The sequence below is a fragment of the Pinus tabuliformis genome, chromosome Q (assembly GCF_031772625.1).
Source record: "Pinus tabuliformis cultivar Carrire ecotype Pingquan chromosome Q, CPIR1, whole genome shotgun sequence".
NCBI lineage: Eukaryota > Viridiplantae > Streptophyta > Pinopsida > Pinales > Pinaceae > Pinus > Pinus tabuliformis.
Window position 1 is genome coordinate 1,065,139,690 of NC_142296.1, and position 25,999 is coordinate 1,065,165,688.

The window sequence follows — 25,999 nt, forward strand, 5'->3', positions numbered from 1 at the left end:
TCCAACAAAGAAATAATGTGACCATTATTATTATATGAGTGAAAAAACAATTAATTTTATAGTTCAATCCTAAAAGATCTTATATCACAGAATCCAACAGTCCTGCTATTTTTAATGCCTACAATCTAAATTTATTCCTCAAGCCAGATGGGATAGGGAAGTCTCTTCCTTTTACTATCAATACTCATCTAGAAGACAAAGTTATTGACATATGTGATCGATATTCCTTGGTAGACAAACAAAGGGTATGTTATAAACACACAATTATTGAAGCTTTCAGTCATACAAATCCATTTCCACCTATAGATAGCTCTATTGTTGACAATAACAAAGTTGGACAACCCCAGAAGATTGATTAAACCTGTAATGAAACCCTTGATGACATATACAACTACAATGTTGAGAATGAAAACGATGTCAAGAAAATCATTGATGAAGAATACAGTCTTGACCAAATAAAAAATTTCTCTCTGGACCACATCAAATGCAAATATGTTCTCTTCTCCATGAACATATGGACAATCATTCATGCACTAGATTTTTAAAAGGAAATGTAGACAACGAACCTCTAACAAATCCACATGAAGTCAATGTTGAGGGACAATTTTGGGGCCTGGAAAAGGTGCACTCTGGAATTATCGATGATATAGGTCAAAATGATCATGAAACTAGCAAGATGACATTTTCTCAACGTAGTCATAAACAAGATCTAGCTGATCTAACCATTCAGCTTATGGGCTTTAGGGTTTGATGGTGATACAAACACCGTTATGAAGTGTTGTGTTGTGTATGTGTATCAATTTCTGGGCATTATATTTCATAAACATACTCTAAGACATTACTTATAGTGGACCACTATAAAACAATCAGGTTCCATCTTTCTAATTCCCTTCACTGTGTGTTCAATTTTTTAATGAGAAATTACTTTTTGTGGGTATTATTGGTCTTCTGGATCAACAAAAATCGTATTGGATATTCTATTGAGTTCGAAGAGAATTGTTGGAATCATTCTCATTGCAGATCATGGATTAAAGCTCTATTGACCAGACTGCCATCTACTACTTATTCTGTCTTCCTCGAGGAGCTATAATTGCAATGTTTCTCTACCATGCATTTGGGGTATTATCTACTTTACAATAGTGATTTCGATACTATGATTTGTCATCCCTGAGTTTGGAATTATTTGATGTATGGATTCTCCATGTCCACTATCTGGTTTCTTCAGAATATTTTTGTCACTGTATATGTTGGTTTGGCTTTCTATTCAGGACAATGGCATCATTGTAATCCCAAACTAAATTATTGATATCCGTACTTCAGCACATTGACATCTCAATGAATTAATGATCACGATGGTATGGCAACTCAGATACCTTGTTGAAGGTGTCATCACTGTTAGATTTAGTCTCTGACTAGTTAGCATTGCATATAGTCTCACCGCACTTGTAATTATGTATAGATAAGTTTGGATACTTGTCAAATATATATAGTTAAAATCCTGAACTAGTGATGATAGCTATGTTACAACTCGTTTAACCGAGACAGTGTTATGTAGTAGTCTTGTTCACAAATGAAGTTGTGAACAAGCCTGATTCACATCTAGGAAGCTTGATTCATGAGATTTTGTACTTTGTATCTTTTTGATGAACTTTTGATGACAACTAATTGAAGAAGAGCAAGGATTAGGTGCAAGAAGGACCATTTGAAGCCAAGCTCTGTTCTTTGTGGATCCTTCTCTTAGTACAATTCTTCTTAGCATATATATCTTCAGTAGACTGACCAATATTGGCATTAACAGTCAGCACCAAAAGAATAATTCACTGTTCTCTTTGAAATCAAGTATGGCCTTAAGGAACTTTAAAAGATTTGGCAAGCAGACAAACTTTGAAAGGATTTATAGCTTATTTTATTCTTTTAATGGTTGAGCTCATTTGCAGGTGGTTCTCCATATGTCATAAATTCTGGACTCTGAAGTAGTCAAGGGTTATACTCCATCTGTAACATTTCAACCCTCTAAGACAGTTCAAAATTCCTGGTAATGCATCAAGATTAAAAGAGAAGGCCGACCCTCCACTCACTGTGATTTAACTATGTTTTCGACACTACAATGGTTAAGATATGTTTCGATCTCATTTGATTGAACTTTAGTTTCAGGCTCCTATTCACTATATCATAGACATTCTTAATTTATGTTCAATCTTGGCCCTCGAGATCATCAACATCATTAGCATATTATCTGAGCAGTAGAGTTATTTGGCCTACCCTGAGCTAAAATAAATCTCATATGGATCTTTACAGCTCCCATAATCAACAGGAAAAAGTTAAGGGTTCTTGCAATCATCTGAATACAATGATTTTGTTTAAAGCACATTCTGTCAATAAATCAAAGACCTTCAGGACAATGATTATGTGAACAAATAAGACAGTGACAATTTTTGTAATAAAGGAAGTGGCCTTCTAAAATTTTGACCTATGATTGAACTTGGTTGTGATCCTACATTGATTTGCCTTACATTAATCTTGTAGCATGAAGCATGATTGACATGACATCCTGGTGAAGACTGAAAATCATTAATTACTATGAGCTTGCAGCTACAAGTGGAAACAAGAAACAACAAAGGAACAACAATTCTAGGCCAAAATACAACCTCTCAAAGATATGTCAGTAAAGGAAATTGCAACACCTTTGATAAGAAGTACACCTTACCTAAGGCCTTCAATCTTGAATATCATCTAGAAGAAGTGCATAGCACTCTGACCAGTTCTCTATTAATCCTTGTGAAAAATAGAAGCAAGTATAGAAGCACAATAAGCAAAAGAGCCTGATACTTGATTGCATTAAATCAGGATTTTGTGAAGAATGGTTCTACATGTATGAATTCTCGATGATAAATCCTTATTCTCATCATGAATTGGGTAATTTGATGCAATGAAGGATGAGACAACTAGGACTATGATGACTCAGACATTTTCTAAAGTTGGTTCCTCATCTGACTTAAAGAAAGGCTTAATAGGGAGCCATAAAATCTTCGATGTCTATTCTTGTCTAATGATTCCTGATGAAAGGCATGCCTTGATAACTGAATTTGATATAAGCTACATGATTATGATTGGATAGTTCCAACACATGGACCATAGGATTAAAAGCAGGTTGCATATAGCTCAATGCTTATGTTTTAAGTAAGCTTACCTTTCAAATATTCAAAGGGAGATGTGATGTTATAATATGATGTCTGATGACTCTTGTTACTTAAGAAGCATTATGATTGGCTGAATTTGGTGCATACATGAATAACAGGGTGCTGATAGCTTGATGGATATGCTCTGAACATCCTTGTTCTTGATGAAGAAGCCCCAAAGCCTCATGATAATAATGATTGCTAGATGTCCTAATCCTAAGGCCCATGTCTATATAGAAGGTGCCCTAACATCATTTAAATAATAAATTCCTAAAGGCTGCCATGGATAAATTCATTGATAAAAATATAAGCTCATTAGAGCTAGGGAAAACCTCTCTCATTTGATAAAAAATGTTTTATTCGATGATATGAAGAACTAGGGTTTTTTCAATGAGAGACAATGTAATTTTTTCCAAAACATTCTATTTTACAAGACAATAATTCCAGAAATTGTGGGTATCGTGCTCATGTGGTCCTTGGCCAAACACACTTGCAACAACCTACAAAACAATTATGCTACTCGGTTTGGATTTTATGCCCCTGAACAAAATTCTCATTATGTCCCTATAGTGCTTCAATAAGTGAGTTACAACTCACATTAAAACTACAACTTGGACTCCAATCGAAAAACCATTCATTGCATTATAGTTATAAAATTGAATGACAACTAGGAGTACCTCTCTCATTTGATTCCACTAGCAATTTCACTAGATGTTGCAAAGGAAACACCGTAAGGCATAAATTGAAGAAGAATTGTGACATGTAAATTTTCATTGAAGCTAAGATTTAGTAAACAAGATTCCATGCAAAGGTATAAGATGAAGGTAAATGATTTATATTATGTGAACTTTACAGATATCTAATGTTTCTAACATACATTGCCTCTTGAAAAAAAAAATTTAAATCATGAACAACATGATGGTTATCCTTCCATGTTTATATTTGCATAACAACTTGTTGAAGACAACGGAGAGTCGAAGAAGCAATAAGAAACCTGCAAAAGAAAGATTTCATTCAAAATATATAGAAGAATTATTATTAATTTAAATACGGAAATTAATTTTTAAAATTGACTATAATAAGTTTGCATGTGAATTGTGTTATAATGAAATTGGAGTGAATGAAATTGAACTTACCTTTGTCAAGGAATTTCAATAGTTCTAGTCGAAAATGCAAGAGGAACGATGGCATATCGAACACCATTGAAGATTTATGCGTAATGGAAGATGCATATTTCTTAATTGCCAGTCCGCTCATATTTTTCACATTTTTTCGCGTTCATGAATGTGGATTATACATTTTAGAGTAGATTTTAAGGCTAGTAATAATTGTATAGTTGGTCGAAGGCGGTATAGTGGTATATTTGGATTTGGAACTGGTAGAAATCTTGTTTCTATATTGTGTAATGTAGTTACTGATTCCTCTATATATTTTAAGTAACTATATAGTTGTGATATCTGTGAGTCCATACGTCCTGTTTCAGAAGATAGATAATGTTAAAAGAAAGTAGTTAAAAAATATAATAACAATTTAATATTTGCAACTATGTATTAATAATGATTAAATTTGACTATTGTTAATAGATAGAAAAGGTATGCGATAAAAATAGATTGAACTTAATAATTATGGGAAACCTTTTGGATATGTTAACATATGGACTGGAGCAGGTCGTCTCGAGGAGACATTGAACAAAGAATTTATTCTGCATGTTTTTTGCGAGCAATATTTTTGTTGTATTTCATTTTTATGTAATGATCAAAATTGAATGCGAGGCAAATTTGGAGATCTTGTAGACAATGCAAGTTCAAAGAAGCAATGCCAAGGAAGATTGGGATTCAAAGAAGGAAGGAAGGGAAGATGCTTCATTTGTAACAGGTTTGGCCACTATGAAAGGGAGTGTCATAATAGAAGGGATACACTTTGGGATGATGACAACAACTACCACAACAATTTCAGGGGTGACAACAATCAAAGGAATGACAGGTTCAATAACAAAGGAAAAAGGAATGCTCCCTGTTAAAATTGGCAACTAGGGCCAAACTCCATGTGGGCCATCTTATTAATGGCAACTGATATTTTTCTTATATCCCTCTCATCGAGAGGTGTCAGATTGATCTAAATATCATCCGATTCTAATAAGTATTCATGGAGATATGAATTTATTAGTGTTATGGGACAATTCGTCAAGGTCATCCAACAACCAAATAAACCCCACTTGTGCTCCACGTTTTAGTATAAATAGAGGTGGACTTCAAGTCATTTCAACACACACTTGGGATCTCTTCCTCTCTACTTTTATTTGGGTTTTAGTAGGAGGAGAGATCCTAAGGGATAACGATGCCCTAATCTAGAGGGAGTGCCCTAGGCTCTACACAGTCCTAATGAAGAAGTCCTAGATGCAGGAGGAAAGGGAGATCTAGAACGGTGAAGGAAGCCCTAACATTGCCCAATGGAGAAGCCCTAAATGCTACTCTATGCAGAAGTAGTAATAAGCAGCCATGGAAATGAAGGTAGAAACCCTAGCCGTAGGTCTAAGGAGAAGAGATGCCCTAAACCTAGTTGCTATGCTGCCTAATGGATATGGCACCTAAACACTATCCTAGAATAAGTTCTCTACACATGGAATGCCCTTGCTGTCATGAAAGGAAAATCCCTTATCCTATACGCAGTCATGAAAGGACTACCATTGCTGTCATGGAAGGAATGCTCTCACACGTAAACGTTGAGATAAAGAAGCCACACCTTCAACTATCCTTAACGCTGTTCTAAATAAGGATGCTCTATCTATTGTTTGGATTGAATCACAGTCATGAATGATAGATACAAGTCTTATGATGAATGTTGTAACATTAGAGACAACATGGTTTACGACAGCAAGATCTATGGTGCAACAGTATCGACAACAAGATGTATGGTGCAGCTGTGGAACAACAATGCTACATGGTACTACAATGATATAGTAATGGGATAATAAAGGAAAATTGGTGCAGTATGGTGCAGCATATGGTACAGCAATGGGACAAATATGGTCAATGGCATATAGTGCACAATGGGACAGCAATGGTACAATGGTACAACATGGGACAACTAGTATTTAATGCAACAAATTCATGGTGTTGTTATGGTATGGAAAAGCACAATGGGACAACCATGACATTGTGCAGTAGTGGCACAATGGGATAGCCATGACATAGTGCAGTAGTGGCACAACAGGAAAACCATGACATAGTGCAATAGTGGCACAACGAGACAGTCATGACATAAGTGCAGCAATGGCACAACGAGACATCCATGACATTGTGCAACAGTGACACAATGGGACAGAAAGCATGTGCAGCATGGTGCGGCACGATGAGGTGCAGCATGATGACGAGATGCAGCACAATGATAGGTGAAGGAGTCACCTTAGAGAATCAATTGAAGCAGCATGTTTTCTGATCTCATGTATCATCTTGTTAGAGATGATTTATTCTCTTATCTAGATAATTCAAAGTGTTGACATCTGTTGTAAATGTATTATCTATCTTTCTCTCTCTCTCTCTCTCTCTCTCTCTCTCTCTCTACTGAACTATTGAAGAACATATAAGAAGAATTAATCAAGTGTTTCCCCACATTGGGGTTTGTCCCTGGCTAGCACCACATATTGTGTCCTCTTGTCTTAGCTTGTCTTCTGCAATTTATGTTTATGTTCTATCTGCAGTTTACTTTAATGCTGATGTGATTGATAATCTGAAAAGGATTTTGAGCTAACTATGAAAATTGAAATAAATTGCTCTAAGCATAGAGCATACCTAAACTTAACATGGTATCAGAGTTGAGGTGAAGACAAAGCCCAAGAAAGAGTGAAAGAGCAATCACTGAAGGCAGTTGGGAAAGGACAAAAGGATCAATGGATTCCTCATCCCTCTTCAAATTCACCAAGGGTAAAGTCGAAGCAGAGTATATCATTAGAATGGCACAATGGAAGCTTCTGATGGCCTACCTACAGATCACTTCAATGGGAAGTCCAGATCTCAGGGTGAAAGGAAAGGTAGATGCCTTGCTTACAATAAGTTCAGCCATTATGCGAAGGAGTGTCCACATGGCAAGGACACATTTATTGATGAAGATAACAATCATTCCAGGGACATCTTCAATGATCGAAGGAATGATAGATAATGTAGGTCATTAAGGAAATGACCGAATCTTTAAGGAAAGCAAGGAACCCCAGGTATCAAGAATCAAATTTTGTTTCTGATAAGATAAAGAAGTGTTATCTTGTTTTGGCCCTCTCCTTCATATTCTATGGGAATCTAGCTTATTGATTATAGTGCTTCAAGGCACTTCATCGGATAGAAGGGTGCTCTCTCGAATTTGGTAAGAAACAATTATGGGATTATACTTGGAGCCGATATTGCCACCTATCCCAGAAAGGGTGTAGGAAATGTTACCCCTCAATTGAATGAGGGTAACTTGATTCATTTACAGAATCTCTTTTATGTACCTGATCGAAAGAAGAACTTGGTGTCCATTTCGGTAATGGAAGTCAAAGGTTCCAGGGTGGCATTCATCGATGGAAAGGTATGTGTTTGAAAATATAGTTTTTAAAGATTCTTTTACTCATGGGTTCAGGGTTGCAATTTGTACCAAGTTGTAGGATGGTCCATTGAGGACCATGTCAATTGACACATCTCATCTATAGCACCAGAGGTCTACTTATTGTGGGACCCTACCTGATGTGAGTCAGATGGTGACTGGGATGCCTAAATTCAAAAGGAGCATGAAGGTACATGTCTGAGATGTACCGAAGGAAAATCTTACAAAGGGACCATTCCCCTCATGTAGCAGGTTCACAGGCTTGGAACAACCCGAGGGGTTTGAGATTCATCGGGAATCTCATGTATGCAGGTGGAAGAAATCCCTCTATGGCTTGAAGCAAATCACCTCGGGTTTGATATGAGAGGATTGATAGATGTCAAGTGAAGCTGAGGTTCACTAAGAGTGAAGCTGATCCAAAACATTGTTTGAAGATTGTGGATGATAGACCTCTCATATCGGCACCTTCTAAGAACGACCTATTTCTGACAGGTGCAGACCCTCTCACTTGCAAAAGTAAGAGGGAGTTGGATTCCAGATGTGGAATGGTAAACTGAAAGCCCGTGACTACCTCGAGGATCTTAACTTTCAGAAGTTATATGGTGATGATTCGAGACTAGATTTGGGAAATACCTCTGAGTTTCATAAACTCATTTGCATTGATGTTCTTGGTGAACTTCCGTATGTATATATGTTTTGCAATTAGCATGGTGAGCTCATATTTGGTTGAGCCTCACTAGATTGGTGCTAAGAATATTTTGAGATATCTTCGGGGCACAATCTCTCATGGATTGAGATACATTGCCAGAAATATGAAGCTGCATGATTATTCGAATGTTGACTAGGTAGGCAATGTGAAGGATCACTAGAGCACTTCTTAGTGCTAGTTCTCTTTGGATTCTGCTTCGATATCATGGATGAGCAGGAAGTAGAAGTCAGTTTCTATAAGCACCGCTGATACCAAATACATAGCTGCGAGTATGATCTCGTGTGAAGCTGCCTGGTTGTGGAATCTCTTCAATGAGCTATTTGTAGACATGATGAATACCACTGTGATCCTTTGTGACAACCAGGGGGGATTTGATTGTTGAGGAATCCTGTATTTGATGATTTCTCCAACAGATAAACATCATATACAACCTTATCTAGGATATGGTAAGTCAATGAGTAAGGAGGCTCCATCACATTGAGACTGATGTATAGGTCACATATATTTTTTCAAAGCCCTAGGGAAAGGTCAAATCTATGACTTTCCTGAACGACTTGGAGTCATTGGGAGACCTTCGTATAAGGGTCCTACATGTTGCATGCATTGAACTCTGGGAGATCTGGGGGACTTGGGGTAACTACTGGAGCAACACACGACCATAGGGCGATTCACCCTCCCCTAATGGTGTGTTGTGTATAGGGTGAATAGCTCAACCTTCCCCTGTGATACCCCAAGGTGACTTTGGGATAGGATGATTCGTTCTCTAGTGAGCCAGGATGATTAGTTCTCCTATGGGATAGGATGATTAGTTCTCTTGTCGAGGCATCCTACCCATGCAGTCTAGGACTCATGGTAAGTACCTCTCATCTAATCAATGAGGAGGGAAATGGGGTTAGGGACCATAGTAGTACTATCGATGGACGCATCGTTGTATCTACCATACTCCCTATGCTAGGATGACCTCCAACTGATCTGGGATCAGTATGAGTGGTTTGAGACACTCTCTTGTGATATTGATATGGGATTAATAAAACTGACTTCGAGTCAGTAAGAGTGATATGACACACTCTCTTCAGATGAAACTGACTTCGGGTTAGTAGAGAATGGTATGAGACATTCTCAATCAATTATTCTTCTTCATGGTTCAACAAGCAGAACTGAACAGAGCTCAGCAGAGCTGAACAGAGCTCAGCAGAGCTCAGCAGAGCTCAGCATGGCAGAGCAGAGCTCAGCAAAGAAGAGCAAAACAGAGCTCAACATAGCATAGTAGAGCAGAGCAGTGCAGGGCACTGATGGCAGAGATAGTATGGTCGGACATATGGATCAGTGGATGGAGTTCTCCCTAGGTGAGAGGGAGTGTTAAAATTGGCAACTAGGGCCAAAATCCATGTGGGTCATATTATTAATGGCAGTTGATATTTTTCTTGGATCCCTCTCATCGAGAGGTGTAGGGTTGATCTAAAGATCATCCGATTTCAATAGGAATTCATGGAGATATGAATTTATTAGTGTTATGGGACAATTTGTCAAGGTCGACCAGTAACCGAATAAACCCCACTTGTGCTCAACGTTTAAGTATAAATAGAGGTGTCCTTCAAGTAATTTCAACACACACTTGGGATCTCTTCCTCTCTACTTGTCTTTGGGTTTTAGTAGGAAGAGAGATCCTAAGGGATAACGCTGCCCTAATCTAGAGGGAGTGCCCTAGGCTCTACACTACCCTAATGAAGAAGCCTTAGATGCAAGAGGAAAGGGAGATATAGAATGGTGAAGGAAGCCCTAACGATGCCCTATGGAGAAGCCCTAAACGTTGCCCTATGAAGAAGTAGTAATACACAACCATGGAAATGAAGGCAGAAACCCTAGCCACAAGTCTAAGGCGAAGCGATGCCCTAAACCTAGTTGCTAAGTTGCCTAATGGAGATGGCACCTAAATGATGTCCTAGAAGAAGTTCTCTACACAAGGAATGCCCTTGCTGTCATGAAAGGAAAGCCCTTATCCTATACGCAGCCATGAAAGGAATACCATTACTGTCATGGAAGGATTTCTCTCACACGTAAACGCTAAGATAAAGAAGCCACACCTTTAGCTATCCTTAACGTTGTTCTAAATAAGGATGCTATATCTACTGTTTGGATTGAATCATAGTCATGAATGATAGATCCAAGTCTTATAATGAATCTTGTAACATTATAGACACATAGTATATGACAACAATATGTATGGTGTAAAAATGGTGCAGCATTATGGACAACAAGATGTATGGTGCAACAATGGTGCAACAATACGGACAACAAGATGTATGGTGCAGTAGTGGGACAACAATGCTACATGGTGCTGCAATGATAAAACAATGGGACAACAATGCTACATGGTGCTTCCATGATACAAAAATGGGACAAAAAAGGAAACTTGGTGCAGTATGGTGCAACATATGGTACAACAATGGGACAACAATGGTCAATGGCATAGAGTGCACAATGGGAAAACAATGGTATAATGGCACAACATGGGACAACTAATATTTATTGCAGCAAATTCATGGTGCTGTTATGGTATGGAAAAGCACAATGGGACAGCCATGACATTGTGCAGTAGTGGCATAATGGGACAACCATGACATAGTGTAGTAGTGGCACAACAGGACAACCATGACATAGTGCAACAATGGCACAACGGGACAGTCTTGTCAAGAGGTGTAGGATTGATCTAAAGATCATCTGATTCCAACGTGTATTCATGGAGATATGAATTTATTTGTGCTATGTGACAATTCGTCAAGGTTGGCCAACAACCAAATTACCCCCATCTATCCTCAATGTTTTTTTATAAATTGAAGAGGTTTTCAAGTCATTTTGTACACACACTTCACTCTTGATCTCTCTCCACTTGTTTTGGGTTTTGGTGGCAAGAGAGATCTAGATGATGAAGCCCTAGACGCAGGAGGAAATGAGATAGTCTGGCTGCAGCCAAGAAGGAATATATATGTTCTCTTAATAGAGATATGATTCCCTAACCGTAGTCCGAACTAGGAGTTGAAGTTCTTGTTCATTTGTGCACTAATCCGCTATCAAGGGAGGGCTAATGCTACCCAAAACGTAGTCTTAAAGGAAGAGTCATAGCCGCAACCTTGCATGGAGGAGCCCTAGCTACTGTAAAACGTTCCCTAGCCACAAGCCTTATATGCAGTCCTAAAGGGATTAAATCATAGTGAAGAGAGGATCCTTCGCTATCTCAAAAGAAGGCTCTTCATCACGGCAAGGAGGCTTCCATACGCTGTCAAAGGAAGCTCCAAAAGAGCCCTATCCACGGTCTTCTAGTCACAACTAAGACGCAGCCAAAGGGAGCCTAAATGAACCCCTAATCCATGATAAGAAAGAGACTCAATACACAGTCCTAAAGGATGTGTTTTAGGTGTTGTTCAAGTAAGGATACCTAGCATGTCTTAGCCGCAGACTTGAAGCCCAACACTGTTGAAGGGAGAAGTATCTATAGGTGTCTTATGAGGAGGACCTATACGCTGTCAAAAGAGGTTATAACTAGCAGTTAAGGAGGGCTCTACTATGCTGGCTAGAGGAACTATAAACCATTAGAAAGGAAGGCTTCATAGTTATGATGAGGTCCTAAGCTACAACAATGAGAGACCCCAATCCACTGATGGGAAGAAGCCCTAACAAGATATTGAGACTTGAAGGATCAACATAGTATTTCAGTGGCAACATGTTGATGAAAACATTGTGATTGAAACTATTCCTGAGGATTGTTTATAAGGTTGGTAACCTACAGTCATATTATATTAATGAAATTTGTCCTAGACCAAGTTCAGATCAGCACACCCAGATTGAGTCAAGTCCTTGTAGGACTTATACTACTGCATTGATATTATGTTTTGACTGAAGATCAGAGGCCAAACTTGTTGCTGGGCTAGGCCACAGGCCATATCCAACAGAAAAGGTATTGACTTGAAAGCATGACAATGGTGGAGCTGCACCTCGTAGTCATGCATTGGTAACTGTGTGAAGGAAGAGGATTGAATACTGATGCCATATATCATAAAGCAATTATAGCTAGCGCTACAAGTAGTTATCAGAGTTTTTGGGAGCTGTATTGGGTCAAGGGTTGACCATGTTCGGCTAAGTTTGATGAGCATCCTATTGGTGCCATATGGATGAACTTTAGAAGAAGGTTCTGTCTAGTTTGACCAGAATTGACTTCTCTGGTCAAGGGTTTTCTACTATTGTCATAAATATCAATTTTGTATATTTGTACTATCTCTCTACTAAAATATTGAAGATCATAAGAAGATTTGATCAAGGGTTTCCCCAGATTGGGGTTTGTCCTTGGCTCGCACTACATCTAGTGTCATGTTGTCTTGGCTTGTTTTTTGCAATTTATGTTTATGTTCTATCTGCATATTACTATCATGTTAAATGTGATTTCTATTTTGGAATTGATATTGAGTTAATATGGAAAATTGAAGTAAATTTGCTCTAAGCATATAACATACCTAAAATTAACAATAACCCTTTGAATGCTATTACTGGTTGAGTTTTGTACCTCTTGAATTGGAAATGGATTAGGTAGCTAAATAGAAACTTTGAGTTTTCTTCCAAGTCTGGGTACTTGCCTATGATTTTTAGCACATATGCAAGCCTTGAAAGTGTGAGAATGCGCAAGAATAAACTCTTGTGATAAATACCCATTTGATTATAAGGACTTCTCTTACATTGATGTCAGAGTGTTAGCAAGGAAATTTGCAAATATATTAACACAAAGAATCAATCAATCAAATTCCATTAAAATTCAGTTAACTTTACATATGCCCAAAAGCAGAGGAAATAACTAAGTTGGAATCTGATCCAAGAAAATGACCCATATTATCATCCTATTCTTAGTAATGCTTACAAGGAAATGGGTTGGGTATGTGCTTAAATTCTGTACAATAAAAAAGAAAGAATCTAAAGGTAGCCCCAAAAATCTGAACAGGCAACAGGATATCAGTTTACCAAGTCAATCTAATAATGTAGCACATATGGACTCATCTTGATATTGTTTCCTTGAGTTTACTAGCTATTTCACTTGTCAAAGTGAAGGATATTCCCTTCGATTATGTGTATACAATGGGCCAGTATCTTGAGCACTGAGGAATTAGATGAACTTGAGCACTGGTGTATTCTAGCTGTGTAAGTGTCATTTAATGAGGTTGCAACTTTTCACATATTACAAAAATACGTCAATATATGGCAAGATCATAAACAACCATACAAATGACAACTGTTTTCCATTAAGAAGAATCTATATACCCCTCTCAAGGTCTTGCAAGGCAAGGACATGGATTGAAAAGAATATATATACTCTTCTCAAAATATTCCTAGTTCTCCAAGTTACCACCGAGACTCAAGAACTATATAGTTGCGAAGCATTGAAACCCATATTCTTGTACTCTTGTTTTTGCCATATGATTAGGACAATAAAGAACAATACAAACACATGTTTCCTATTGATAAAATCGATATACCCCTATCAAGGTCTTGCAATGCAAAATCGATATACCCCTATCAAGGTCTTGCAATGCAAGGGCATCGATTGAGAAGAGTCTATATACTCCACACAAAATATTCCATGTTCTCAGAGTTACAGCTGAGCCTCAACAACTGTACATTGAAGTTTTTTCTCTAGCAATTACGCACCATATAAATAGCCCTTGAAAGGGTAAAGCTACAGACAAAATTTCAGCAGAGTCGGTTGGAGGAGAAACTATGCTACAAAAGATATCAGATTTGGTGTTGAATCCAGAGCTGCAATGCTACAAGGTGTGGAATAATTGGCAGGGTGAAATGGTAGCTGATAGGTCTGAAACTGGCTCTGGTACTGGCACTGGAGAGGATGCAAAAGCTAAAACTAACATACATGAAAATTTGTCGATTGAAATTCCCTATAGTTTCTACAACCTATCAACCTATCTTTTCTGCAAGGAAAAAGTGTAATCAAAGAGAGACCGGAGAAATTTTTCATTCACCTACTAGAGATGATAATAATTTTTTCAAAGAGATATTTTTTAAGAAAACAAACAAAAAGCCAAAACACATACCTGTTTTAGGCAAAAACTATGGAAGATCAGCCTCACAGAAAAAATGGTAGTAAATGCAGAGCTTGTAAACCTGTCTTGGCGGTCCGGAAGGGTTCTTAACAGAAGCGACTCACCTGTTAATGCTACACGATACTCCCCGACCATATTGAAGTTAATGTGTGCACCAGATATGTGCACCCGCTGATGCTCCTCAAAGAACGAATTATATGTCTGCTCAAAAGTTTCCCAAATTGTTGAACACCAAATATTTAGAGTGCTGATTGAAATTTTAAATTTTCCCACAAAAATGTTTGAAAAGTATCCATCATAATATACTTTTAAATGTTCATTCTCCATCAGTTCTATTAATTTGCGCTTTTATTTTATTAATACAAACCATATAATATCAACTCACATTTTCATCCTGTAAATTATATAAACTCACATTTGCATCCTACAAACTATTCACCTTAGAGGCACTGGGAGGTGGTTTTGTACCCTGTGCATAATTTATATTATTACTAAACCTTAAAAACCACTCGTAGGTCCTAGGATGATAATGGTGTTTCTTCTTAGATGATGTCCAAGGTCCCAACAAAAGCCATCCTTGTTGAGAAAATCCTCACATTAACACCCATACAACATCTATATACCTATGGTTTATAATGATGGCAAATAGTGCTTTGCATCACCTAATTGTGCCATGTAAAACATGTCCTCGATATTAGCATATTATCCTACATTATCCATTATCTCATGGAGATAGAGGGTTCAAGGACTGTCACTTAATGGTTGGGGACTATAGTCCATCGAGAAGTCAAATGTCAGGCTAACTGTATTAAGGACACCTCAAGTTCAAGCAACACTAATGCAATGTATTAGTTGTTGGTACATCGACCTATCAAAATGTCACAATATTGGGTAGTAGACATTAATATGTAGTACACTAGTCACCAACAAGAAACCTTGATATCGATAGAGTAATGATGTGGGGAGTGGTTATGGATCTGAGGATACCCCATCTCAATTGTGCGGCAGTTGATTTGACATGCTAATGTCTCATTATGATGTGGCACCAATGTGGGTCTAGATGACATGGCATACCAATGTGGCAAGTGATGTGGCATGTTGACATGGCAATGGAAGGTTGACTTGGCACTGAGGTGATGTCTAGGTGGTAACCATATAGTGACGATGTGGATGTTGGGCTTTTGAATGTTAATATATCAGGTAATTAGTATCAATGACATTCTTTAGCCTCTTCTGAGGGCCCAGTGGCTTGATAGCCCGACCATTGGCCTTTCAAGATATCGGGTATTGAGACATTAGGGCTTCAACCTACAAGCTCGTCTATATGTTAGGTGTCGAGTATTGAGACAGTAAGTATGTATACAGCATTAAGGAGAATCATGTGTTTCGTGTGAATTTGGGCAAGCTTAGAAGTCGGGTTGCAAATTGCTACAAGTGTCCTTATTTTTCTACAAGAAATAGTCTAATGTGAAGGTGAATATGCTAAATGTGATATTAGATGGCAATGATACTAAGGAGAAGTTGGAAAATTGAAAAGTGCACCTATCTAATGCATTAAAACAACTTGTGGTAGGGTTAATCTAACAAAATGCAAGGTTGTAGTGTTTCTTGTAGTTGCAAAATAGAGTAGAGTGTAAGAAACAATGAATAATACATAATGAACAAAAAATTAAAAATAGTAATGGAAATGAACTAAATTCAAAGTAAAAATTCTATATAGCTAATGTAACAATGTTACAACTACCATCAACAAATGTTAAGATAATCTGCAAGAAAAAATTGCTCATAAACTATCTAAATAAACATGCATGAAAGTAATTTTCATAAATATTTTGTAGACATAAACAAATGTGTGAACAAAATTGATACAAGAGGGATATCCACCACCTAGGTTGGGCCTTAACACAAGGAAACTTAAAAACCTTAGAAGAAAGCTAAACTAAGAGCTGAAATCAAATATCACTTTGATTAACAAAAATGTTGTTTGTACATGACAAAGTTACAAAAAGTTCTTGGAATCTAAACCTCTCATATTATTCACATGCTTTATTATGATTTTCTTCTAATCCTATTATGCTTCTCAAGCCTATTGTTTGTACAAGTGGATAGGAGGAAAACTCCATGAGCGGAGGACTGCTTTCCCTCCAAAAATCAATAAAAACATTGATCTTGTTTCTTGGATCACCACGTAGCAGTAGGAAGGAGGATTTACTATCCTTAGGAAGTCATGTTGGGTTTATTTTGTAGAAGGTAGTAGGCCCCACAAATATCTCTAGATGATTCTCCTTGAAATTTGTGTAGAATCCCTTCAAATATTACACAATAGTCATGTTAGGCACATAAAGTATGAAAAATATCTTGGACTCTCGTAAGAACTCGTTAAGCTAGGAAAGTATTATTAAGTGAAAAATTTAGGTTCAATATAAGCTTTATGTGGCTAGAAGTGATTAGAAAAACCTTATGGGAGACTCATCACATATAATTGAGAAGACAAATTTTGAATTTATCAATTATTATGCAATTTAATAAATTTTATACTTAATATTAATTTTAAAATTAAACATAATCCTAGTGTATTATGTATGGCATAAGAAAATAATATGAAGTGTTATCAACCAATTTCCCTCCTTATATTTATTTGTAGTCATCATTATGTTTTTAGCCCTTTTGCATATCTTGGGCCCTTCATTTTGAGCTTGTTGGAGCACGAACATTGTTTCAACACTAGGAATATGCCTCCATTTGTTCTTAGTGTATTGTTTGGTGTTGAGAGCGTCAGATTAGTCTTTTATAACCAAGATCCATACTTAGTGTATTGTTTGGCATTGAGAGTGTTAGATTAGTCATTTCTAACCAACATCCATATATTTTTTCTAGAATATTTCATTCCCTAAAAGATTTGATCAATTCTTTATTGTCATGCCTTGGTAAGGGGTGAGTTGTTGGAGAAGTTTCCTAAATTCTCTTCACCCTAAGTATCCAGAACCATTCCCTTAGGTAGGCCAAAAGGCCTATTTATTCTCATCTCACCTAAGGGGTCAAGGCGCTTTTGAAACTATAGAGCTTCAACTATAGATTATTATCAATTTTATAGTCAAATAAGGAAAGTCAGGAAGACCAGGCTGCTAAGCTTGAGGATAGGTAATCTCATGTTTGGGAGGTATATATTTATATGTACTACATTTTTAATAATGAATATCTATTCTCTTTCCATAATGTTATTGGTTTTATTGTTCAATTTATACATTGTTCATGTCGTGTATGCTAGTTTTGGATCATCAAGATTTTTTATTCTGACATTATTGTAGGAAGGTTTGTGGGATAGTATTTTTTTTTATTAGTTATTCTATGAAGATATCTAGGATATTGGATATTTGGAGTGGGTTTCAACCTTTCCCAAGTTAGCTACACTAGTGGAGACTAAGATGAACATTAAATTGACGCAAATCACATCCTCCTCCTCTACCAATTATGTTTGCATAACTTATTTAGGAATTGTTTGAATCAATTTCTTGTTTTCAGCCTACACACTTACGTTATCTAGTGATATTTAGGGGAAATATCATAGAGAAACAACTCCTTATGGAATAATATAATTGGTGCTTTCAACAATGGTTGAACTATTGACCTCCTGCTTACCAAACAAGAGCTCTAACCAATTGAGCTATGAAGCATAACCATAAGGAGGTAAAGTTGATAGGAGAGCATGATGTATCCTCCATCAGTCTATGTAGGATTGACCGAGAGATGATTTGAATGGATGATGTCTGCATGATATGGTGAAGCAAAATTAACATAGGAATGGATTACAAGAAACAACCAACAAGGACTGGAAATGGTCAACACGGGTTGAAAATTTTGCTTCAATACATAAAAGCATGAAACAAACATGAATTGGAAGTATGATTAATGAGCACTATGTGATATACTAAAAAAACACTTGAGGCATTAAATCGTTCTCCATGTTTCCCGAAAGAGTAACCAAACAGAGCTATAAACAAACTCCTATATATGGTATGAATCCTACACAAGATAAAACCTAATCATGAGATAATGACTTAGACATGTACCATGTTTAAGGGCAATACACATGAAAATTTGATAATGAATAATAAGAAAAATAAATTATTCCCATTCCCTTTTATCTTTTTAGTCTTCTTCCTCGTTTAATGAGCACAAAATAAAATACAAGTAAGCTCAACAGGTTCCTTTCTCGTAAGTTCTATAGTGATGCTGAAAAAGAGATAAAAGTACACTCATGTCCTTCTCATGGTTTAATAAGATTGAGAATGAGAAAGAGATTTACGAATGACATTGAATTTAATTAGTGATCAAGGAAAGAAAAAAACAATTTAGCATTTTCATGTTGGTTTTATGAGAATGAAATTATGCGAAAAAGAAGATCTAAACAAACTCAAAACTTTCATATAGATTTAACGAGAATTAAAAAATAGATAAAGGGGCTCGTGGTTTTCATTATTTAATGAGCATTAAAACAAGGCTAAGAGGAATTTCATCCTATAGGAATGAGTATTTTATAAATTTTTGGTATCTTTTCTCAAAAATTATATAGTAGAAAAGTTCTCACATCACACATCAAACCAAAAGGATACAAAACAACACACACACTTCTATGTACAAGGTACAATCACAACTCAATCAAAACGATCATGTCAAGGTGTGCCTATTTCAGACACAAGAAAAGGATTCCCATACATGAACTCATGGAGGAGTTGAGGTACCATATGGTGTGCCATGATGGGGCCATGCCGTACAAATTTTAACTATGAGATTCCTAAAGATTGATGATAACAAGGAAAACCTAGAATCATAGTGTTATTAGGAATAACCAGAGGACATAAAAAGTGAGTGGTCTCGTGAGCTAATGTGGCTCCATGACAAGGACTATGAAGACATGAAGGGGTGACAAGAAACTCATTAAATGATGGATGTGAGTTGGACAATTCACTGGAAAGTTCAACATTAGAAATCGAAAACATTACTTGGTCCAAGGGTGGCACTTCCAAGGATGGCTGAGAAAATGCCCCCTAGGTTAATTTGAGATTTAGTTTACCAATCTCTACTTTTTCCCATTTTGGGAGACTAGAGGCATCAAGCCGCATAATCTCCCTAGGATTATCATATGGTGAATCCATGACCTCCATGATGAAGTTTTCAGAAGGAGATTCGTCATCAAGGAGTCATGCTCAATAGGTGGAGTGACAACCCATGTGGTAAAATGATCCTAGTCATATTCCATATTGGGTCGAGTTTCTGACCAGCGTTAGGAGGTACTAATAGGAATATTGAGGAGGAAATACCAATGAATGTCACATTTTTGCCCATAGTGGTAGACTTGGTCAATGGTATATAGTAATTTCATTGATATATCATGAAAATATTTCCTTTATGGGGAAAGCGAAGAACACAAAATACTGAATATACTACAACATACATGGCATAAAACCAACTATAACCAAGGAAAATATTATAATCCAAGGGAGAATCTACAACTTCAACATCAACATAGGTAGCCTTGCCCCCTAGGTTGAAAGGAATGGATGAGTTAAAATGGTTGACTATTGGGTGGCAGCCGATGGTGCAAGGAGATGATGAATTTCATCCATATGATGGAACTTGTGATTTAATTGTTCTCCCTAGAAAATATTGCAAGGAAACTTAATCTTTCGACAATGTTTAGTAGTTCCCCACGACTGACTAGGTTGGTTATGGTTATTCTACTGAGCAGGTTTATTCTTTTTATTATTTTTACTACCAGGTTAATAAGTATTCTTGAGCAATGTGGAATTCACTGTAAGAAACTTGGTGGACTAGTCAGAAGAAGTGGATGATTTTTGAGAGCTAGAGGCATTATTTGGGCTTGAGAAGTGACCATAATTTGTCATAGCTGAGTAGCTAACTAGATCACAATATCAAATTAAGGGAACCAATCATGCCATGAAAATTTGGTGTTATTTTATGTCGATGTGGGTCTGTAAATGGCTGAGGAGAATTAGGAAGGATATCATATAATGTTCCCAACTAAGAGTAAAGAAGATCAAGATGTTGAGCATGTGAAATGGCATACTCATCGGTAACTACCCCAATCATGGTGAAAATCCTAAGCATTTGTTGGAGAAGGGATTGGGTGAACTAGTCAATAAGGTAATCATCAGGAAGCCTAGTTTGTGTTAAACTATTGCATTTGTGCCACTCGTTAATGTGATCAGAGATATGAGGGGCATCATCTTGTTTGAAATTTGAATCAATGTTAACATAAACTATTCACCAATGTTAAGTTATGGAACCAAAGTTATGTATCACATGAATAGTTATAGGTAAGAATTCCCATAAATGATCTTGATTACTATGTCATGTATTGAAATCTTTAATTTCACAAATAGTTTCATCATCTCTAATAGATCAAATGACTACAACTTTAGGCAACACTTTTGATGGATTTTACTCATTGTTAACTAGATTTATTATTTCTTTGTGGCTGAAGTTGAAAAGTGGAAATACAAAATATTTAATAAATGAGAGTAAATACTATTTCAAGGATGTTACCAAGCGTACTGCTTGAGGTTTTATATGAGACAAGTATATATTGCTAGAAGAATAGAGATTGAAAGATAAAAAGTGTAGCAATATGCATCAACATATAACATGAAAAATTTCAAACACTTTTCCATGCTAGATATTTTAAAATCTATAGTAGCAGTCAATAGGACTTAACCACTAAAGGGAAATAAACAATGTCCATACAACATACATGGGAAAAATATTTGCTTTGTAGGTGTTGTATTGAAGTGGCTTGGGAGCTTATACATGGAGCATGAACATTATATTACGCCTCTTTTGGGCCCTTAGGGACTATTTTTTATTCTTGAAAAATGTTCAAGGGCCTAAGAACCATCCCTTAGATGGTCTCCATGAGCACCACTGGGCCAACTATTCACCTTAGAGGCACTGGGAGGTGGTTTTGTACCATGTGCATAGTATGTATTATTACTAAGCCTTAAAAACCACTCGTAGGCCCTAGGATGATAATGGTGTTTCTCCTTAGATAATATCTAAGGCCCCAACAAAATCCATCCTTGTGTGGAAAAATTATCCTCACATTAACACCCATACAACATCTATATACCTATGGTTTATAATGATGGCAAATAGTGCTCCTCATCACCTAATTGTGCAAAAATCCCCAACTAACCTAGATGCCATGTCAAACATGTCTTCGATATTAGCATATCATCCTACATTATCCATTAGCTCAAGGAGATAGAGGGTTCAAGGACTGTCACTTGATGGTTGGGGACTATAGTCCATTGAGAGGTCAAATGTCGGTTTAATTGTATTAAGGACATCTCAAGGTCAAGCAACACTAATGCAATGTATTAGTTGTTGGTACATCAACCTATCAAAATGTCACAATATTGGGTAGCAGACATTAGTAAGTAGGACACTAGTCATCAAAAAGCAACCTTGATATCGATAGAGTAATGATGTGGTGAGTGGATGTGGAACCGAGGATACCGCATGTCAATTGTGTGGCAGTTGATTTGACATGCCAACATCTCATTATGATGTGGCACCAATGTAGGTCTAGATGGTATGGCATACCAATGTGGCAAGTGATGTGGCATGTTGACATGGCAATGGAAGGTTGACTTGGCACCAAGGTGATGCCTAGGTGGTAACCGTATAGCAATGACGTCGATGGTGGGCTTTTGGATGTTAATATATCAACTAATTAGTATCAATGACACTCTTTGGCCTCTTCCAAGGGCCCGATGGCTTGATAGCCCGACCATTGGCCTTTCAAGATATTGGGTATTAAGACATTCAGGATTCAATCTACAAGCTCGTCTGTATGTTAGGTGTCAAGTATCGAGACAGTAAGTATGTCTAGAGAATTAAGTGTCCTAGGGGGATAGGGGCTTAGTGATCTGGCAGATGGATAAGGTAGATGATGGAAAGGTAACTGTGTTAATTGATGACCCATTGTTTGGTTATGTGAAGACCGAGTAAGCAAGTTTTAAACTAATGTGATATTTCCCAAGTGGTCGATAGTGGATATAATAGCCAAATTAATTGACTAGGTAAGCTACCGTGGAAGTTGATAGGCCATTTTATAATGGTGACATGTGGGCAAAGGGCTGCCACGTGTTTGACAAGAAGCAAATAAATATGTATAGGAGAGAAGTTACAATATAAACTTAAATAATACCAAAGATCAAATTAAACACCTTTTTTAGACTATCCAAAATGAGAATTTGTAAAGAAGAAACTAGGATCTCATGTTATTGTTTATATCATTGCCAAAATGAACATGGCCTGATTATTCAATATCTCTTGTAATGGAACCAAAGTTATGTATCACATGAATAGTTATAGGTAAGAATTCCCATAAGTGATCTTGATTACTATGTCACATATTGAAATCTTTAATGTCACAAATAGTTTCATCATCTCTAATAGATCAAATACTTACAACTTTAGGAAGCACTTTTGATGGATTTTACTCATTGTTAACTAGATTTATTATTTCTTTGTTACTTAAGTTGAAAAGTGGAAATAGAAAAAAATTAATAAATGAGGGTAAATATTATTTCAAGGGTGTTACCAAGCATATTGCTTGAGGTTTTATATGAGACAAGTATATATTGCTAGAAAAATAGAGACAAGGAATAATTAATAAATTCCTAAATTCCTTATTTGAAATAAGGAAAAATCTCTACTTTTAATTTTTTTAGTAATTACTAAATTCTTTATTTGAACTAATTCCTTATTTGAAATAAGGAAAAATCTCTATTTTTTTTCTTTTAATAATTACTAAATTCCTTTTTTGACATAAATAAAAAATTAGAAAGTTAAAATTTTCACTACATGCATATCGAACTTTTACTTACAATTCCATTCCAAATACCATTTTTTTCTTAAATAGAAAGTATACATGATTTTTTAAAATTTCAGATTTTTCGTTGATATCATTTTACAAATTCACAAGCACAATATCTACATGCATGATTTTGTCAATAAATATAGGTTGTTGAAGTAGGTGAAAGTAGTTGGTAAGAGTAAATGGAATCATAGTAAACTAAGTGTTGACCCCCACCCCATCATCTGATATTTGATCTGATCTGATCAGTCAGTTCTGGCTGTAATGAATTAATAAATAGGGCAGTTCTAATCCGACAATTGATCCCACCACAATTGAGCTGTTAAACTTACTTCCATTAATGCAGTAGGCTTTATTCCCAGGTCGTCCCTAAAAGCAATAAGGTACGGGAGTTTACAAATTCACAAGCATGATATTTACATGCACGATTTTGTCTGATTTTCATAGGAGCAAATCTTCAAATTTAAAAGAAGCACAAGTTTTTGTTTCAGATTTTTCTCTTTTGAAAGTGGGAGTTCGTGCAAAATACAGGTTTTTTCTACTTCTGATTGTAATTTTGATTATCTTTGTGCACTTTTTAAAAATAGTTTATGCCATGTCTTTTTAATATACTCTCTTTTTTGTTAGTGAAGAATACTTTTACACCGAATTTGTCCGTCCTGGGCTATAAGTATTTGCAATTTGCTTAGTTGATATAGGTTGGTTTGATCACTTGTTGATACATTAATTATCTACTCAAACTTCGTTTAATCGTCAAACAATACAATACATATGCACAAAAAAAATTGTGATTGGTTGCGAGTCCGTTGTCAGGACTCTTTCTTGTTGAAATATTAATTTCAACCTGTCGTGCAGCAACATTAAAACAACGACCATAAAGCCATTCCCGAAAACCGTTGAGCCTTATCGCACCGCCTTTTGGCAAAGGTTGTTTTTCCCTGGAGGCCTCCGACACAATCCGCTTCTGCCACGCGTCCTCAGTACGAACCGAAAACCACCAATCTCTCGGGCATTAAACATCGTTTGGTTTGTGTGAGTTAGGTGTGCGAAATGCGTCCGATCAAGTAAACGGACGAGATTTCCCTCAACCTGCCAGAATTTGTTTTTGATTTTACCGCCGGCTTTATTTAATGCACTTTAATGAACTGTCATAATTTTAGGTAAAGGACTTAAGTTTTGTCCATATGGCACATAATATTAAAATTTGTTTTGTTAACACATAAAAAGGATATGTTTTGTGTGCGCGTTGACCTTTTGTTGATATTGCACACGGTAGGAGAAGAAACTGGGGTTCGCAACAGCGAGAAATGAAAAACCAGAGGTTTGCACAGCAGTGCAAGGGTGAAGGTAAATAAAACGCAGACAAAGACTTTGTAATGTAATGAAATGGTGTATAACGCACAGCAGTGCGAAACATAAAAAACCCAGGGTTGAAATGTAATTTTTGTGTATTGCTCAAACGAAGGGAAGCAAGAGCAAATGAAGAATGACTGTGTGAGTTTTATTTTTGAGATTGAAATGTAATGTAAGAAATTTTTACAACATATGTAAGGATTTTTTTTTATAGTTGTAAATGTAAAAGCCCTTTTTACAGCAGTAAATGTAAATGAGATTTTTACACATAGCAGTGTGAAATCTCAGGAGGAGGCAGAGTAATTCATTTTGGTGAAAGTTATTGGTGAATCCCTCTGAGAAAGAGGAAGAAATTTGTATTAGGAAATTTATGAATTAATACAAGTTTATTTTGGCTGAGAAACTCTGCTTTGCTTAGAAATTTTTTTTGGGCTTCCCTGTGCAAAAGATCCTATGGCAGAAAAAACAAAGCATTGCTCTGTATTCAGTTAATTTGTGTTTGAAATTACCAGAAATTCCCAACAGTGGTATCAGAGCAGATCCAGGCTCTTTGAATGTGATAAAGAAGCTGAAGGAAGGTTCCTTTTGTTGCAGCAGTAAATCCTCTCCAGCAAAGTGAAGTCTCAGGCAAAAGAATCCAGGTATTCCTCAAAGTTTTTTTGTTACTGCTGAAGAAACAATCAGTATTTTAAATATACAACCAAGGATTTAGAGGCATAGTTGAGAATGCAAGGAATGGCTAGCACAAGCATTAGCATGGGCATGTTTAATACTCATCTCCCACAGTTTAATGGGAAAAACTATGACTATTGGGAAATAACCATGAGAGCCCTGTTTGCCTCACAAGATTTATGGGAATTAGTTGAGGATGGTTTTGAAGAACCAGCAAATGAAAATCAATTTAATAGATTAACTCAGGGAGAGAAGGATCTGCTGAAGAGAAATAGGAAGAAGGATTCAAAAGCCCTTGTGTTTTTGTATCAAGCAGTGGACCAGAGTGTGTTTCCAAGGATAGCAGCAGCTAAGACATCCAAAGAAGCATGTAAAACTCTCAAGACAGCCTATCAAGGCATGGAGAAAGTGAAGACAGCAAAACTACAATTGCTGAGGAAAGATTTTGAGAATATGAACATGAAGGAGTCAGACAACATTGACTCATTCTTCACACATGTAATTGGTT